Source organism: Anas platyrhynchos, chromosome 3 (assembly GCF_047663525.1).
Source record: "Anas platyrhynchos isolate ZD024472 breed Pekin duck chromosome 3, IASCAAS_PekinDuck_T2T, whole genome shotgun sequence".
In the NCBI taxonomy this organism is placed as follows: domain Eukaryota; kingdom Metazoa; phylum Chordata; class Aves; order Anseriformes; family Anatidae; genus Anas; species Anas platyrhynchos.
In genome coordinates, this window is record NC_092589.1 from 55734689 (window position 1) to 55753083 (window position 18395).

General features: G+C 39.7%; 1 protein-coding gene across 2 annotated transcripts in view; it reads left to right on the top strand.

Annotated features, from left to right (window-relative positions):
• TIAM2 (TIAM Rac1 associated GEF 2) overlaps positions 1-18395 on the top strand; it is a 172371-nt gene that overhangs the window by 22110 nt on the left and 131866 nt on the right. For both annotated transcript variants that reach the window (XM_072035929.1, XM_072035931.1), the window contains exon 2: positions 10335-10462. The gene's annotated coding sequence lies outside the window, so the exon portion shown is untranslated. The remainder of the gene's footprint in view (positions 1-10334; positions 10463-18395) is intronic.

The window sequence follows — 18395 nt, forward strand, 5'->3', positions numbered from 1 at the left end:
GAAAGTGCCTTTCCGTCCCGAGTCATGGCAAGTTCCTCCTGGCCGGCTCTTCTGCTTCTGGAGAATGCAAGAGGAAGGAAGATTGAGGGGAAAGAAGGGAAAAACTTGCAAATAGAGCATGCATGGTGTTTAAGGGAGCAAACCTCAGTGCTTTGTAGTGTCTCGGTTCCCCTTGGAGTGGTTTGTGTTGGAAGCAGCCTCTTCGTTGACTCGCTTAGACAGCCAATGACAACTGCTGGCTGTGAAGTCGTTAACGTGCTGTGGGAACAGATAGGTGACAAACTCATCATTCGGGTGTGAGGTTAAACAAGGGGAAAATACGGAACAGCTTGATTAGTCATTGATATCTCAGAGCAGAGAAACTGTACAAAAGGATGAAAAAAAACCTCACAAGATTAAGAAGGTTATGGTTATAAAATTTCCTTATATAATAGCTTAAAAGTACAGCATAGAAGTACTGATGAAGACTGTATTCACTGCAATAGTTTAATATGGAATGTGAGAAATCCAGTATCAAATCTGACTTAAGTCTTCTAAATTAAAAAGAGAAATGCTGTTTGAAATATTTCTAGGATTGCAGCATTCAGTAGGCCTGTAAGCATCGCCCACTACTGCTTATTGTTTTTGCTTCACATTTTGCTGTAAATTATAAATTTTTATAGTGTGTGCTCTACCACTCTTGTAACTTGAGCTTGCCTTGTAACTGTGTAGACTTTTCTATGGAACTACTTGGGAAATGAAATACTAAATGGTAGTAATTAGGTGTAATGATTAGAAAAACCTGGCCTGCAATTCTTGCTGCTGATTTCACTTCAAGGAGGATACAGAAGAGTTAACTGGAAAACGGTACTTAGGTTTTTCTTGCTCCATAACGGCAATGTTGGCTGATATTTTTTGTTTTTGAATAATAAGATGTAAGGAAAAACTCATAAGCGTAGGAGCATCTGAAGCCAACAGAAATAAAACGATAGTTTATATGGCTAAATACTTTGAAAAACCAACATTTGAAACATTTAGCCAAGTGGTTGCATTGTAGTATCCATACAATTTTGAAGGGGTAGGGCAAAAGATAGAGATTTTTATTTTCTGTTTGCTTGTTTGTGGTTTTCCCATTTTTCCTCTTTTATGGCTCACCAGAAGAGAACCAGATTTCTTATCATGTATGGATATAAAAGATCTTAAAGTACATACATTTATTTTTAGGTCTCCACCCTTGGGCTTTGGATTTTGTGAGTGGCTATTTCAGTAAATATACATCTATATGGGGAAACTGGCAAATTGAACACTGTGCAAATCCACGTTTTAAAAAAAGCAATTGCCATTATAGAAGGCAAATGATATCATAAGAAAGCCAAGTAAAAAAGATTGCATTTTTGTTTGCTACTAAGGGAATGATCAATGCTTCCTGCTGGTTTTTGCACCCTGCAATTGGAGATTCTGGCATGCAAATGGTCTAAATAATGCTAGGTTTTGTGACTGGTTGGCGCTGTATAATACTGGGAGTGGGGTGACTTAAATATACAGAGTGTGGGCCAATCCCAAAGTTCTTTTGCAGGCAGAACACCCACTGAAATCACATTTAAGTGTCGTCAGTGGAAGCTTTGCCAAAGAAATCACTATGGATTTGACCCTAAAGTTATTACTACTAAATTTCATATGTAAGCCTTTCATTATTATGTTTTTTAAGAATGGAGTACTCGAATGAATCCTGGAATTCATTATAACTTTGAGTTGTTACCAGAGTATCAGCTGCTTAATCTACATTTCCACTGGAAAAATAGTCCTTCCCTCCCTCCCTCCCTCCCTCCCTCCCTCTGTTTTTTGTTTGTTTGTTTATTTTTTGTTTATTTTTTGTTTTTCCTTCTTGTTGTTGCTCAAAAAGTAGTAGTAAAGATACTGTGTGGCTCAGATTTGTCTGACTTCAAGTAAGGAATTCCTTAAAGTGCCTAAATTAGGAGCTTGGGCTTCCAGGCTCTTTATGTGAATAGAGGAGAGATTCATCTTCGAAGGAGACTCTGCTCAGTTACAATCTTGGTCATCTTTTTGCTGAGGGTCCCACCCCACTACAACCCCATTAGCATCAGAGATGGTGTAGGGTGCATCCTGGTTTGGGAACACAGAGGGCAGGGGTTGGTAGGTGCAGGATCTGCTGTGATTTGTGACAGATGCTGTATGAAACGTGGTTCAAAATTCCTTTTTAGGAGTTGACATTTTTTTTTTTTTTCGCCATGGATGATAAAGATTGGCAACAGAGCTGTCATTTAACAGAGAAAATTTTGTATTATAGTAGGATAAAGGATAAAGTTTCTTTCTTTATGTTGCTAAATTCGCAGTACTCCTGCTTTCACCTGTGTAAAGTATCAAAACAACAACAACAACAAGGGGGGACATTAGTGTTTTAAAGCTGTTTTCATATGCCTTAACATTTCCAACTGCACTATGCAATGCTATATATAAAACATTGTAGGTGGAGGTGGTAGAAGCACTTTTAAGCATGCTTCTGTACTCTAATATCATATTTTCACCTGTGTTTAGTTCTTGCCAGCCTTCAGTCATTCATATGAAAAATTTCCACACTGTTTTTTCTGCTTCAGGCTGAAACCTCTTGGAAAGATTTTCAACAGAATTACTCCAACTGCTTTTGAAAGAATGCATTACAGAAATTAGAGAGGTTTGTCAACCTTATTTAGCCAGCCATTCCTTCAAAGAGTTGTTATACCTTCAGGGAGTAGAGAAGAGGAGTCAAGATGCCTTTCGCAGCCCCATTGAAATTAACCCAGATTCACCAGCTTGGGTAGGTTGGTAAAAATCATTATTTGCACATGCTCGTGTGAGCAGGTTAGAGGCTTGGTGATAAAATCTTTTAATACACCCACTATATAGAACATGCTTCAACCCCACCAGCCTCTGTGTATGCCTGGGGTAAGGAATATGATCGGTTGTACCAAGTGCCAGGCTGGGCAGCCCTGCGGTGCCAGCTGCCTCTGTTTTTGTCAGAGAAGAAGGTATCTGGGTGTTTTATGGTCTTCCAAATTCACTAGAGCTTTATGCCAAAGCATACTTGAGACAATAATTGAAAAGCAGTTGAAATTGCTACTTCATTCATTCACTACTGTAATCATTCATGCAATAATTTCTGACGTAGCTGAGAGTAGAATTTATAGTCTGGTCCATATACCACTCTCTGAACTGCCTAGGATGTGCTGCACAAAGTTTGGGAACAAACTTTGAAAATCACCTTTCTGTCTTAGCTGTTTTTCTCCCAGTTTTCTGTGGGGCTCTAGGACTGTTAAGTTTTAGGATTTTACCAATAGTTTTTTTTGTTATTTTAAAGTCACTCCTCTGGGAGTCAAAAGGAGTTCAGCTCTCTGTAGAAGGGGTGGAGCTATCTATGAAAAATATATATATTTAATATCTATTAAATAATTAAATTAAATAGTAGAGTGTGAAAATGCTACTAAGATGTTTTAAGAAAGCTGAAAAAACAAAAACAAACAAACAAAAAAACTCTATCACGTGTTAACTTTAAGCTATTGAACAAATAGGGATAACAGAGTTTGATGGCTTGAGGTTGATGCCAAGACTGAGGGTAGATCTGAGGAGTTTAGGAGAGTGGAAATGAAGTGGTTGCTGATGCATCAGCATCACTCCAGTCAGGGTCTAAAGGCTTCATGTAGTCTGGGCTCCTTGCTCCCCCATTTATGTTGTTCTTTCAGACTTATGATGGCATTGGTGACTCTTGCTTCTTCCTGTCTTAAGCCATTTGTGGAGGATTAGTTCACTCAGAAGGCACAAAATGCTGCTCCTAGCGTGAGGTGTTAACTGGTATAAACAGCTGTAGAGGGAATGTTTTTTGCAGTAACTGAAACAGATCTTTGCTTTCAAAGCTGTGATAACAGAGAGGCACCAGGAGCTTTTCTGGAGGACTTGTATTTGGGAGGTGAGGTGGACAGGGAGAAGGAAACACTTGCCATCCTCTAGTCTTGGCTGAGTTAGTGGGCTAAGAAATAGCTCAGGATGGCAACAAATGGATAATTGCCTGCTGAGTATAAATGCCTAGGTTGATTTTACAGTCTTGCTACTAATCTACTGCACTAGCAGTGATGAAAAATGGCGTTTTGTGGCCTTTCTGATTCACATTGCACACCCAAAGGTGAATGTTACCATGGATGTCCTAGCAACCTACAGCAGTCATGATACACTACTGTTAGGCTATGGGGATATCCAGTAATGTCTGTTCCTTAGCACTGAGAATGTGCTTAGTGTCTTAAAAGCATGCTCCCATCAACAAAAATGCTACTTAATTAAAACTTGTGTGAATGCAAATGTTATCATTGGTGTTAACTTTATGCTTTTAATTTGGAAAAAACATAGGGGCTATAGAGCAAGCTAAAACAATTACGCAGTTTAAGGCGTCTGTGTTATAAAATTTTAGTTAAGATTTAATCAGTGGGTGAATTACACCTGGACCTACCTGACAGCTGGAGTTAATGGTGGGTGATTTCCAGGGAGCTAGGGTGCTGAGGTAATATGCTAGAAATGGCAAAATAAAGTACTTTAAAAAAGTTCTGTATTCTCAAGCATTTCTTATAACATGGTATCTGTAAAGTGTGGATGTCAGTTAAATTTGGTGTCTGCCATCAAATGTAAGCAATAATCCATGGATAACGTTGCCTAGCTTTTGGGGAATCTGCAGCTCACCTTCCTATGTACGACTTTTTTTGACTTTCTTTGTTAGCTTCATGGAGAATTTCACAGAAACTGTCTCTAATTTTTTTTTTCTGATTTTTTTTTTTTTTTTAAGTCTTGCTTAGGAACTTAGGAAATAAACTGCTTTTTATTATTACTATTTTTGGAACTTTTTTTTTTTCCTTTGTGTTTTCTATTGAATACTCATTATAATGTAAGATTTGTGAAATGGATGGATTCTGCCTGAGTGACTGTTTCTATCAAGCGTATCTTTTTTTTTTCTTTCTTAGCTTCCCATATCTGCAGGTCTGTTCCTGAACAGTAGCACTGTTTGTGGTCACTCCTGGGGTGTTCAGTCCAAGCTCCAACAGAGAATAATACCACTGTTGCTTTAAGCCCACAGTGTTGCTTTATATAGATATGGCCTGGTTTATAGTGTTGCTTTAAATACACAATAAGGGAGTTCATCTCCATTTCAGAAGACGTTTATGACTGATCTCTGCCTGGCTAGGAATGTTTGTTTTCTTAAGTTGCTTCACTGCAAAAATGTTTTGAAATCGAGACTACCAAGCTGGAGCTGGGGCCTTGTTCACGCTCTCTGCAGATTGAACACCATCAGCACTAGAAAGCTGGGGTTTTGCATTTAATTTCAAATAGATTGGGTTCAGTTCTGACGTGTCCCTTTCCAATCAGTCACCCTCTGTTTAAGTCTGTGTCCCCAAACTGATGTATGGGTGTCTATGACCGTCAGAAGTCTCAATAAAACGTAGTTGCTGGCCTCAGTCCTTTGCAGTAATATAGGCATATCTTCTTCTCTCCATAGGTTCTTAATTAAATATCCTTGAAATAACTGATTTCAGAAAAAAAAACAAACAAACAAAAAAAAAAAACTCTCCACTAGCAGGCATAGTGGCAACAGAGAAGTGGCCCACAACCCACAAAGGTTTTATTCTGGATGCTCTTAAAATGGCATGTTGATGTGGGATGAGTTTTCTCGCTTGACTTCTGTTGACACCACATATTGATTATGTATTACATTGGCAGAGGCCAATGGAAAAATCCTTTCTGTCCATGTACCAGACTTTCTGCAGGACTGTGGTGTGTCCTGCGTGGTGGCTTGAGCTTTCAAAGTCAATGAATAATGCAAAGTATCAGGAGAAGCCTGATACAAAGCATGTAATTTAGGTTGTGGAAGACTGTTCCTGCTCCTCCTTCCTTGTCCTGCCTGGCCTGGCTGTCTGGTCTCCCCCACGCCTGCCTTTCTAATGTCACTTTCTGGTGACCAGAAGAGGGATTGGGCTGCTCCTGTATGCAGAGCTGAGTCACCACCTTGCAGGAGACCTTCCAGGATGAAGGGAAATGGAGCAGGAGGGTTATCTGGTTGAATTTACTTGGGGACCAGCCACTCTGCCTCCAGACCTATGAGAAGGAGATGGCCTCTCTCCCTTGGTCACAGACAGCTAGGAAGCAGAAGGTCATGCCATGGGATGCTTTCTGTTAATGTGTAGAGGCCAGGAGGGGATCTTCATGGAAAGACAAAACTTACCCAGTCCTGCTAGCTGTTCAGAGCATCAGCAGACAGAATTGTGTCCTTAAGGACAGGTGACACATGAGCATTGCCAAGTTAAGCGCAATGTCTTCTGTGGTATACAGGTATGGTCAAGAAATGGTTACGCATTTTTCAGGGGTAAAACCTCATGATCAGCCCATAGGCCAGCCTTCAGATGGAGAGCTTTTGATGAGGGCAGAGCGCTTAAAAAAAGAGCAATGAAAGCTTCAAATAAGATTTTCTGTTTGATTGTCTTCCTAGGTGGGACACTGAAACTCACTTGCTGTATGGGAGTATGCCTGGTTTCAGTTGTGGTATGTATGTAATGCTGTGTACATTCCAGTCAGGCATTAGTGTCATCCTTTACAGCTCGGCAGAGCCAACTAATTCGTGGCTATGTTTTTTTGGCAGGGCTTTGCAAATATGTATTGAACTCAGGTTTGTTTATTTTGCAGAAACACAATAATTCACAAAGTTAAATAGATGCCAATGAAATTCAAAGCAAGAAGGTGTGAACCTTCCTAAAGGATAAAGTAAAATAAAAAAATACCTCAGAAGTATAATACCAAAATGTTTTTGTTATTATGTTATGGGTCTTTTTGCCTTTTTCTTTTTTTTTACTTCTCCTCCTTTTCTTGAAGTTGAATGAAGAGGAAAGCAGTTTAATCCAGAACTAATTAATGTACCTTTATCTGGGGAGGAATGATTTCTGTTCAGTCACACCTTCTCCAGAGTGACTCAGGTGGATTAATCAATCATCTTGCTAATTAAACTGATGATGAGAGAGGTAGAAGCTTTCAGTGGTGATCATCGCTTTTGTGTAGAATCAGTGAATTATATGTAAATAATGTTAACAAGGTGTTCATATTTTTCTTTTTATAGGATCAGTCAGAGGTTAAGAATGATTGAATGGCTGCTATGTGTGTCTAGTACATTTGCACATTAAGAATGGTGTGATGGGGCTGAAAGAGTTGTGTTTGTGTTTTTTTTTTTTTTTCCCCCTTTGTTTTCTTATTCTGTAAGCAGGAACAGGTCCCATGATATTATGTCTGACCTCACTGTCATACCAGTTAGCCGTTCACTGGCATTTATTTTTGTTTACTCTGCCTTATTCAGAAGTACAAGGTTAATGACAAACTCTGGTTCTAATGCCATGATGCTCAGTGTCTAATCTATTTTTTTAAAGACATTATCAGCTATGCCTACATGTCTGCCCTTAACTAAATGGCAGACCCTTTTGTGTTGTATTTACCATGTTTAGTGCGTAGGATTTTAGCATGGTTAGTAGACTGGAGGATAGTATTGCGTTCTGAGATGTGTGAAGTTTATGTTAGCTTAGTGTGGCAGTTCTTTGTCTTACTTTCTCTCTCTTTTTGTACCATTTTCCATTTTTTTCCTGATGCATGAAAGATTTTTTCAGATTGATTCCTTCAGAATTGCTTCACCCTGAGTAGAAGTTTAATGAGAATAGTTGGTACTAAAGAGCTTGTTTTAGGGAAGAAGTAAGAGGAGCATTGTAGGATCATTCATGTAATGCCTGTTTCATCCTAGCCAGCTTTTAAAAGATACCTGAATGAGTAAAGCTTTGTATGTATGCAGCAACATGCTACCATTTTTGGGGATCATCCGTGTGTGAAGCTTTATTATTCAAGACTGCAGAAATGGGAAGATGGGTATTGCAGAGCTGGCAGAGAATTGCTGCAAAGTTTGTGTTTACCATGGCAAACTTCTTTCAACATTTGATGGACGTTTTTGTGTGGGCATGTTATGACCTCCCCGAGAGTTAGGTGATTGGGAGTGTTGAGAACACATCAGACAGACTCCCTTATAGGCCTTGATATATCTCCATGTAAAACTTGACGGGTAGGGAAGTATTTTGTTACTTCCCCATAATTGGTTCTTTCATTATCAAAAGTAGTCCACTATCTGCCTGCTATAAGCACGTGCCCTCATTCCTGCCAGTTTTCGCCCAGAATTAAATGTTCTAGCTTTATAAATTTACAAATCTTGGATGACTGAGTTTTGGTGTCATGAGGCCACTACAGCTGTAAGCAGCTAACAGACAACTACATTTCCCCTATAGCTATGGGCCAGCAAAGATCCAGGTGAGTCAGGTTTGCATGTGAGGATAGAGTTTAACTCTACATTGCTGAAATCACATGCATATATTGACGTGGGTCTTGCATTTAGCATCTCCCAGCTCTTGTAATATGCTCACTCCATTCCTATCAAAGCATCAGTAAAGAAGCCCATCTGTATACGACTGTGGTTCTGGTAGGAAAAGGAAAATGCTCAAGCAGCACCCTGCAGTGAGTTGGAACATAGAAAGAGAAAGGGTACTTCTAAATTCATTTTGCAAAAATTCATGTGGGTGAGAGCAAACTGCCATTTAAATATTTCAAGTCCTAGTTGGTGGTGTTTAGGAGCTGGGTATCATGGTGAAGAAAGAGCTGCCTTGTTTGAGGACCAGAGCTATGCCATGCCATTGGGTGAGAAAACTACCAATGAGAAAAATATGTGTCAGTCACGTTAGCATCGCTGTGCATTTTGCTACAGAAGGGATCCCTGCTGCTTAGGTCAGCACAGTGTTAACTGAACTCTATTGCTGTGGCACTCACAGCCCTTCTCTGCAGCACTTGACACTCTTACAGCAAAGATGAGGCGAGTTTTGGTCATGTGCTCTGAATGGTTGGTGTAGATAGATACTTACTCTTCCCCACCAGCAAAGCAAGTCTCTATTTCATAGTTAGAAATTTACAAGTGGGTTTTGTGATAAGAGCTAAGAAGAATATTACTTAAACCTTATTACTCATGTTTCCTTTTGGGTGTAACTTGCAGCCTGATACCGCTCTTTACTTTGCTGGCCCATTGTTAATTTGTCCCTTTTGTATTGTGGCTTTGCAGCTTGTATTATTTGCTGTTTTGTCTGCATTTTATTTTAATGGGGCAGTGTTTGTTTTCAGTGAAGTTAGTTTTGGACTATTGCAGAGTAGGAACATGCTCTAATTCCACTGAATAAACTTACTAAAAGAAAACTTCTAGTACTATGTTGCCCTATTTTTCTGCTTGACAGCTCAGATGGAAGAGCAACCACTAGCTAGTATTTCACGTGTTTACATGTAATGTTTTAACTGAGAATATGTTTTGTTCCATGCCATCTCCATCACCAGGCTTTTCAGCAAGATCTGCCTCTTGAAGCAGAAGTATAATAAAACTCTTGTGTTAGTTTTAATTCTGCTGTAGTTTGTCAGTTTAAGTGTTGTACAAATGAGCATATTTTTATGACAAGGTGCTGTGTGCCGTGAAGAAGCTGTTGAAAATCAACCTTGCCAATTTAAACATCACAGAAAATATTGTAATACAGTCTGACACTTTGCAGCATGAAAATGACAGAATTTGTAGAGCAAGTTCTTCTTGCCAGCTCTGGGGAGCTCAGTTAGACGTTGCCTTCAGTGCATTCACATTGAACAAGTGGAGTGGTCTTCTGTCTTATCATTTTCAGGCAGTGAAGGCAAAGAGCAGCAGGTTAGTCCACGTCCATCTGCTCAAAACCAGAGGGCGGCTCTCCAGAGCCTGGCTGGGCTGGTGCAAGCAAACTTCTACAGGAGGTCTTTGAAGCTGAGGCACGGCTGTCTTGCAGAGGTCATGGCTGGGATTCAATAGGCACCTCTCACAGTCAGTGCTGCCACTGTAGAAACAGGACCATGGTGGCAATGGCCCCTTTCAAGCCTTCTTTCTTGGTTGAGCAGGCAGGGTGGAGATAAATGAGCTACTGCAGAGCAGACCCTTCTTTAGAGCAGACCTTGACAGCTCAAGAAAAATTCCTCTTGAGGCACGTGTTGACATATATTGCATTGCTGGTTTCTAAGTTGCCTCTGGATAAAGAAAGAGGTTTTTAGCTGCTGTGCATGGGTGGTGCACACAGAAAGCTCACGCGATGTGTGAATTCAGTGGAGGTGCTTCTAGCCACTCTTTTTGCACGAGTTGTTGTCTTTGCGTGAGAGTTTAATGATTTAGCTGGCAGTGCTTCAGAACTAAAATTATTTCTAATGTATCCAGGCGTCCACATGTTAACAAAATGTTTTTTGTTTTTCAGATTGCCAGCAAAAAATTCTCCAGCTCATGAAGTGGCGAGGGCAGTGTTAAGAATACACCCCAGTCCTGTGCTTTTACTTCAGGATGCAGTGGGAAACAAGGCATGCAGAGAGCAAATAATGATGCAAGGTTTGTTTGTTTCTATTTTGTTGGTTTGCTTATTTTTGAATGTATAAATTAGATTATGAGACAATTATGGGCCAAGGTCCAGGGACAGACAGCTTAAATTTTACATTAGTCCCTGGGTCTTACATTTCATTTTGGCTGAATGCCTTTGAGGAATTAGAGTCAACCAGTAGCGAACACCAGCACTGGGGGAAATCGAGGCCATCTGAGTTGCTTCTCTGGAGGCGTTGATCCAACTCTTAATGCCTTTGACTTCAAAATGGTCTATATTTACAAAACTTCAGTACAGACAAGGGTTCAAATCCGTAAATAGCATAGATGCAGTTTTCTATACTTAACTTAAGGAGGGAGAGGGAGGGGTTTAGGCTTTTTCCTGCCCAGCTATTAAGAGTGTTATGATGTGGTAAATGTCTATCTATCAAAGGAGATGGAATGGATGAGCAGTTTCTGGTGCAGTCTGCATCATTCCAGAATTAGACAGAAAATTGCCAGCAGAGTTGCCCTATTCCTGATCTCTCTCTGTCCTCAAAGCACAGAGCAGCATTAAATTTTAGTTCTGCTAATTATCAGATGTCTTTCTGCTCTAGTCACAGATTTTATGCATGGCATATGAGAGAGAGAGACAGACTTTTGTTGCAGATTTGAAAGACCTTGTGCAACTGTGCTTTTGAAAAGGCAGGTTTCCTTATTCTCCCCTCCCCCCCTTTTAGTTTAGTCATGTGAAGCAAAGAGGTTGTTTTAGAGATTTTAAAAGGTTTAATCATAGTGTTTTATAAAAGGGTGATGGGAGAGTGTTTATTCAACTTTTCATTATTTTGAATTCCTGAGCATTGTTAGCCATTATGAATTGAAAAACAAACAAACAAAACCCACAGTGTTTTCTCAAAACCATGCTATGTACTACCCTATGTATGCTACTACTTAACACAAAATCCAGGCATGTTTGGGCTTTGTAGCAGTAACCAACTGTGTAAGCCTGATAAAACCATCTTTTAAGACGTTCAGGCCCATGGGCAGTTTTGCACATCACAAAGTCCAAGGAAGCAGGGCTGGATGTGAATGCATCCAGTTCATCTTCATTCCCCAGGAGCTGTCATCTTCAACCACGTCTTCAGCACATCCACTAAAGGGTTGCAGTTTCAGAGAGATTGTAACCCTTCCTGTGCTGCAACAAGATTGCTTTTCTTGTTTGACAAACTACTCTGGGGCAAATTGATGCTGCATAAGCAAGGGAATTCTCCAAGTTGCAGGTTTTTCTTTGACTGATGCACACCAAGCAGGTGACTCTTAGAGCTGATTGTTATGTGACATTAGATAAAATTAAAAAAAAATACATTTATATAAATCATTGCTTGTTTTGTAACTATCTAGTCTCTTAAAATGAGTATATAATGGAGCTTTGCTACATTTTGTAATGACTTTAGAGCTCTGCAACTTGAAAGGAACTTAGGGCACCAGTGCCACTGAAGTTAATTTGCATGAGCTCTCCATTTGCTGTTGTTTGATTAGCTGAGTTGACTCTTTATAAAAAAGACAGGTTATTATTAATACTAGCTTATAAATTCAGGAAATATCAGAATGGATTTGCAAGAGCAGACAGTGCTATGCTAAACATGATTACAACAGTGTGGAAGCTCTTTTGAATTTTCCATTTTTCCCTTCTCCAAAAAACAAAATTATGCAAGCAGACAACCCCCAAATAGCCAGCTTCTAATTGGCTTTGAAAAAAGGACATCTGTGATGCCATGCCATCGTGATTAGTATAACCAGACTTATTGTTCCAGCATATTGTGCCATGCTTTGCTGCCTCAGGTTACAAGTGTCACTGAGATTATATAGGCTGCAGCATTTGTGAAAAGTCATAGTTTAGCTATGTTAGTCAACCTGAAGGGAATTATTTATTTATCTGTTTGTTTATTTGTTTCATCTGTTTATTTCCTTATTTAAAAGAAATATTGGACCTGTTTATAAAATTTACAAAGACTGGTATCTGTTGGGGACTGGGTCCTACAACCTTCTGAGCCTGCTGGTGTTTTTTGCCATGTTTCAGTGCTATGGCATAGATTTACTGTTTATTGCCTTGCAAGTTTCTCACATTTGTTAATGGTTAGTACATGTTGTTTCATTTTGATTGTGATCACCTGTAGTTTTCCAAAAAGCAGAGAGCGAATTTGTCAGCTGCAGAAGGTGAATTTGAGAACTCTGTGGAGACATGGAAGAGAAAATTATGGCATATAGTTCCTAATGATAAAGATACTGTAAACATCCTAAAATTACAAAGCAATGTGGTGCATTAAAGCATTAATTTGCATTTTGGCTAAGGCGTAGCTGCATTTTTGGACTATCCCTTTAATTCTGCTGTGTTAATTACCTACTGACCAGTTCCTGGGGTGGAAGCAGCAGGAGCCGTGCCTGCAGCAGTTCCCTGACATAGTGGTTTCTATCAGACAGAGCAATGGGATTCCAAAGGTTGCTTTGAAACCTGGGGTCTATGACTGTAGGCCAGCAGACTGACTTGAGCAGGAATCTAATTAAAAAATCTAAGATATTGAGTAAAGCTTGCAAGTGCCATCTGTTCATCTTTACAACCTGAAATTCCTCAGTGAATCACAGTAACAAGTTTGATTGTTTCTGTCCTTGTGTTGTAGCTGGATTTTGTTAGAGCAACCACCCGGTACAAGAGGAGCTACGCAGGCTCTTGTTAGTGTTAATAACCATCTGGACATTGTCAATGATTCCGTCAAAGTACATTCTGGAGATAGAGATGGTTTAAAACCTGGTCTCATGAGGAAAGCATCGATACCCTGCAGGCCTTGCCTTGACTTACTGGCTTAGCACAGGCTCGAGCGGGGCAACACCCGACCCTAATGAGGTGTCTGTTGAGGTGCATCTCCTACCATCATGCCGGGTGGCCAGAAGGCAGCAGATGGACTGCTTCCTTTCAGGGCTGCACTTCAAGGAGCTTAGGCTCCCCGGGCCCGAGGGCCGCTGATTCACAAGGCCGAAGAACCCGCTCACTGTGCGTGGTGTTCAGGTTTCAAAGTATCGGCCTGCCCTTGGGCACCACTCAGGAGACACAGGCATGCACGCACATAGTAGGCACCAGCTTCAAAGCTGCGCTGGGGAGCAATTTGTTATACCTGGTGCAGAAGTGAATTAGGAAGAGGTTAGCTTATATTAGCAAGAGGTGCTGAGGGTGAAGCACCTGGCTGTGTCTTTTCATGCTGGTTCTTCAGTGGTGGTGCAGACTGAGGAAGACGGACACCTGCTTTTTCAGAGGAGTCTCTTTTGAAGCAGAGCTGATGTATAATTGAGATAAGTAGGTCACTGCGTGCTTACTTTAATAGCTGTTTAATTATGGCCCAGCATTGCTGGCATATGCAGTAAGGCTGTGGACTCAGATTTTTGATTAAGATATGATCATAACTCCATCTGTAGAGTCTCGCAACAAATTGTTCCTAGGTTAAAGTAATTAAACGCAAGGCTTGGTTCTTTATCTCTTTTCCAAGTGCAAGTCTTAGTTGTGTGGTTGATTGGATGAGGAAATGTCAAACAGAAGTCTGTAGATCCAGGGAAGGAAAGAAAAATAACATCCTGATTTGCAGATTCATGATAGAACGATCAGGAAACATAATCAAAGATAGGGAGGAGGATACGCACCGGTGCCTTCACTGAAACCATGGAACAGAGCAGCCTTAAAAACTCTTCAACTGACCTATAAATTCAATATCAACAGGATACATTCACAATTCATATAAGACAAGGCAGGCATCTGGCAGAAAGAAACTTGTGACTATTTGGGGAAGCCTCTGTTACTAACCTTGAGATGTAGCCTAAAAGAGGAAAGGTTCACAATACGCAGGGGAAGGGGAAGAAAGGGGAAAGGGGAAGAAAGGGAAAAAATTCAATCTAGCGTGTTTTTTTTTCTTTTTATTTTTTTTCAATGCAACCCTAGAAGGAACATATAAGACCCTAAAGACTTCAGGTCAAAATAATGTTTATATCTCCAAAGTTGGCTAGTTGTGCTTATTGCCTGTATTTCCTAGATGTATATGAATTTACCAGTTGCCTACGTTCTTGGTCATGGTTCATTCCTCCATTCCTCAGTGGTGCTGTCAGCAGAGATCATCAGCCTAACTAAAGAAGGCAGTGAAAAGTTAAGCATGCCTGACAAAGTTTAATGATGCTACCCTCCAGCAACAGAGCAGTTTTCTCAGCTACCTGTATTCAGTCTGGCACTCTTACATCCTTGTCCTGCTGGCAAGATGTTGAGATGAAAGGTGTGCAGTGACACCCTGCCCCTGTAGAGCTGCCGGAAGTGTGCTGTGGGTGTAGAAATATAGCTGTGTGCCTGCTCCTGTGCTGCAGTCACTGGAAAGTAGCTTGCCTGTCATTCAGGATGGCTCCTTCCTCCTCCGCTGTGATGTGAGGTGGCAGGGACTTGGTATGGGTAGGTAGTGTAGCTCCCACACACGGTGAACATCACAGCAGGCTTTTCCTGCTTTGCAAGGCCAGGCTTTGAGCACAAATGGCAGTGCTATGTGCCTGAGCACCACCAGAGCAGAAGGAGTGTTTGACTAAGTTTATATTTCTCTGGGAGTCATTTTAACTGAGCTGTCAGTCAGGGTAGATCATTATTCTCCCACCTGAGCCTCAGCACTGCAATCAAGAGGATATGGAAATCCCTGTTTGAAATTCTGACAGCTTCTTTACATCTGCTCCCAGAGATGTGCACTCCTGAAAATAAGCTCACACTTCTGCTCCCTTTTCCCAACATCCTGCAAAACCTTATGGCATAATCTTTCTTCCTCACCAAAGTAGTGTCATCTACGCAGATTTATCAGAGGTCTTTTTTTTTTCTTTTCTTTCTTTTTTTCCTTAAAATTAAATTAATCAGCTCTTTCCTGCATTGCATTTTAAAAACCTGGAGTTACATAAACAGCCAGTGCTTTATATTGGCCAAACCGTTACAGCCTTGTGTGTGTCTGCCCCTTCATTGCAGAAGAGCCGCAGCAGAGCACAGGCATATCCAGGCCCACCTATCTCAAATCACTGGCCTGGGTGTGGATGCATGGGGACTCTGCACAGGAGAGGAGCGGTAGCAGTAGTTTACCTTCCCAGACAACTTTTAAGTTTCTATGATTAATTTCTGTTCTGTGATGGAAAAGGGAAAAAGAACCCTTCAAATATTTTCTGTAGATGGTGCATTAAATGTATTAAAATATCTGTTTTCAGATGACAACAGGAGATTTTTTGTTTGGGAAGTGTGTGGATAGCAGGCTTGGTGGTTACAGCCCTGGTATTGGCGAGACCTATGCTTATGGCTTCTATCTGTGTTCAGCCTCACAAGGCTTGGAGATCTTTTAATTATGGATTGCTCAGAACTGGGCAAAGCAGGGGACGAGGCTGGATTTCTTGTAACCTGTAGGTTTTGGAGAATTGTGAGAATTTATTGAAAATTCTCTCAAATAAACCATTTCTCAAAATTAAAACGTCTCTGTGAAATGTTGAGGTTTTGATTAACCCCAGTCAAAAACATTGTGCTGTTGCTTTTTCAGCACTTCCACCTTTGTCCTTGAGTTCGTCCAAAATCCTTCTTGCTTTGAGAATCTTGGTCTTGAGCACATCACCTCTTATTACTTGGTAGGAAGAGAATGCTAATGTAAGGTGGTGTTACTTGGTCCTGTTCTGTCTGCTCAGCAATTATCCGGATCCTACAAATTTGTCCTTGTTCAGTTCAGTCACAGAAACATTTAACTGATATTCTGTGTTATTGCTTATAGTCCATGCCTAGTCTTGCAAATAAGAACTAGTGTAGAAAATTTGAAATTAAGGTGTACAGAGGAACATCTGCATCTTTATGTGAATTTGCATATAGAGCTAGTCCTTCAAAAACTTACCTTATCTTACACTTTCCTACTGCAGAATTGTCTGTCTGACCTATTGCTGGTATTCAAAAGTAATTATTATTGAATCTCAACAAATCAGGTGTGCTAAATTGAAGACAGAAATAACAAACAATTAAGTAGTTCTGGAAGTGCACTGAACAGTGTAGAAGTTTCCACAATGCTACTGAATTTAGGTTTCACTTGACTGGGCCAGTAAATGTAGCCACAGCTAATTCATTTAGGCATTGTGTGAAATACTTTTCAAATACTGACACAGTTGCTGTCTAGGTACACCTAAGTAGGCAGTTTGTATATGAGTAACAGCTGTTGTCATAGTCCAGTATCTTGTGGAAGACATTTGGCCTTTAGGTATATTCCTCCCCTTGGACCTACCCAGCCATTTAATTTCCAGAAATGTTCTTCCTTTGAAGTCTCTGAAGTATATCTGAAGAGGTGACAACATAATTGCGAAATGGCGAAATGCCTTTTCATTTGTGAGGAGAACAGCATTTGAATGGGAACCAAATGGTTCCACCCACTTTCCTGCATCTCTGATAAGGTATCTTGCACACCAATCACTAGGGAACTTCCCACTAACCTTAAAAATAAATAAATAAATAAAAAATCCAAAACCAAACAGTTTTAGGAAGTGCAGTTCTCCGGATTGGATTGTTGCTGCACATGAGTCACCACAAAACTGAGTTTTAATGTTGTGGATCTTTTCCTGCTTTGTTAAAATGCAATCGTGTAAGATCTGTTGTTTTGTTTTGCTGGTAATTGAAAAAGTGAAAAGGGTAGGGTATGGTACAAAACTGTTGTAGCGTAAGATAAATCAGCTACTTAAGCATTGAACCTTCAGTTTGTTGGTGTAGGAGAGGGAGGGGCAGAAGCTGCATGGAAGATCAAAGCCATCAGGAGCGGTGATTAAAGCAATCTTATTTATTATTTTAGTTTTATATTTCAAAGCTTTTTCGTTACCCTTTTCTGCTTTATGAGTTGGCACAATGGATGAAATCCTGTCCCTATTGAAGTTAATGGGAAGTTTGCCATCAATCTTAATGGGACCAAGATTTTACACATAGTGTTTTAAGATGTCTTGACTGTTTACACAGCATGTGTAATCATTTCAGGATTCCTTGTTTTCTAGGTAATAGTGAAAGTGTTAGGCATCTTTTTAAGTTACCTTAAGAAAATAATATAAATATTTTACAGTATGAAGTTTCACCTAGTTATAGCAAATTTTGTATTGATTTTCTCAAAACTTCCTTTCTTTAATCTACAGGACAGTGAGCTTTTACTGGCAGACTATCTTTCATTTAAAACAAAAATTCACAATACATTTTTGGTGAAAGTAGTTCATTCCTTTACTGCCTAAAAAAACAAATGCAACTGTTTTATTTTACCTAGGTATTTATTTCTACTCCTGTTTTTTGATTTTTTTAGTTATTTAAATTTATTTATTTTTTGTTTGTTTGTTTTAGCTATTGAAATTTAGAAAACTATTTTTAAGAACAACCTGTTACAAAAGCTAGTTTCTGTACTGTATTTCTTTGCTACTTAGCTGAAGTAGCTCTTTGCCAGCTATATGACCTCAGTGTACTTGAAGGTTAAATTGAGGAATGGACCAATAAAACCAAACCAAACCAAGAAACAGTTGTAGAATCACAACAATGTTCTCTAGGTTTCTGTCTTGAAATAACCCTGCTAATTTCTCTAGTGGGTAAGGAAAAAAATTGCAAGAAATTTTCACCTTCACACGTGTCATGTAATGTACTTGTGTGCACCTCTGTGTATTCACACTCCTGTAGCATAATTCAACTGTTTTTTTTCTTTTTTTTTTTTTTCCCAGGAAATAATAGCATAAAAATACCTCATATTGATTCTTAAACTAGAACACTAATGTCAAATCTGTTTTTTTGTATATTTTGTAAATATTTTCTATATTTATTATATTTGACTTATTTTATAATTTCCAATAAAGGGCTGTAAATGAATAGCAGAATATTGAGCAATAATAAAAGTAGGCTGATACTTTCCTTCATTTTCTG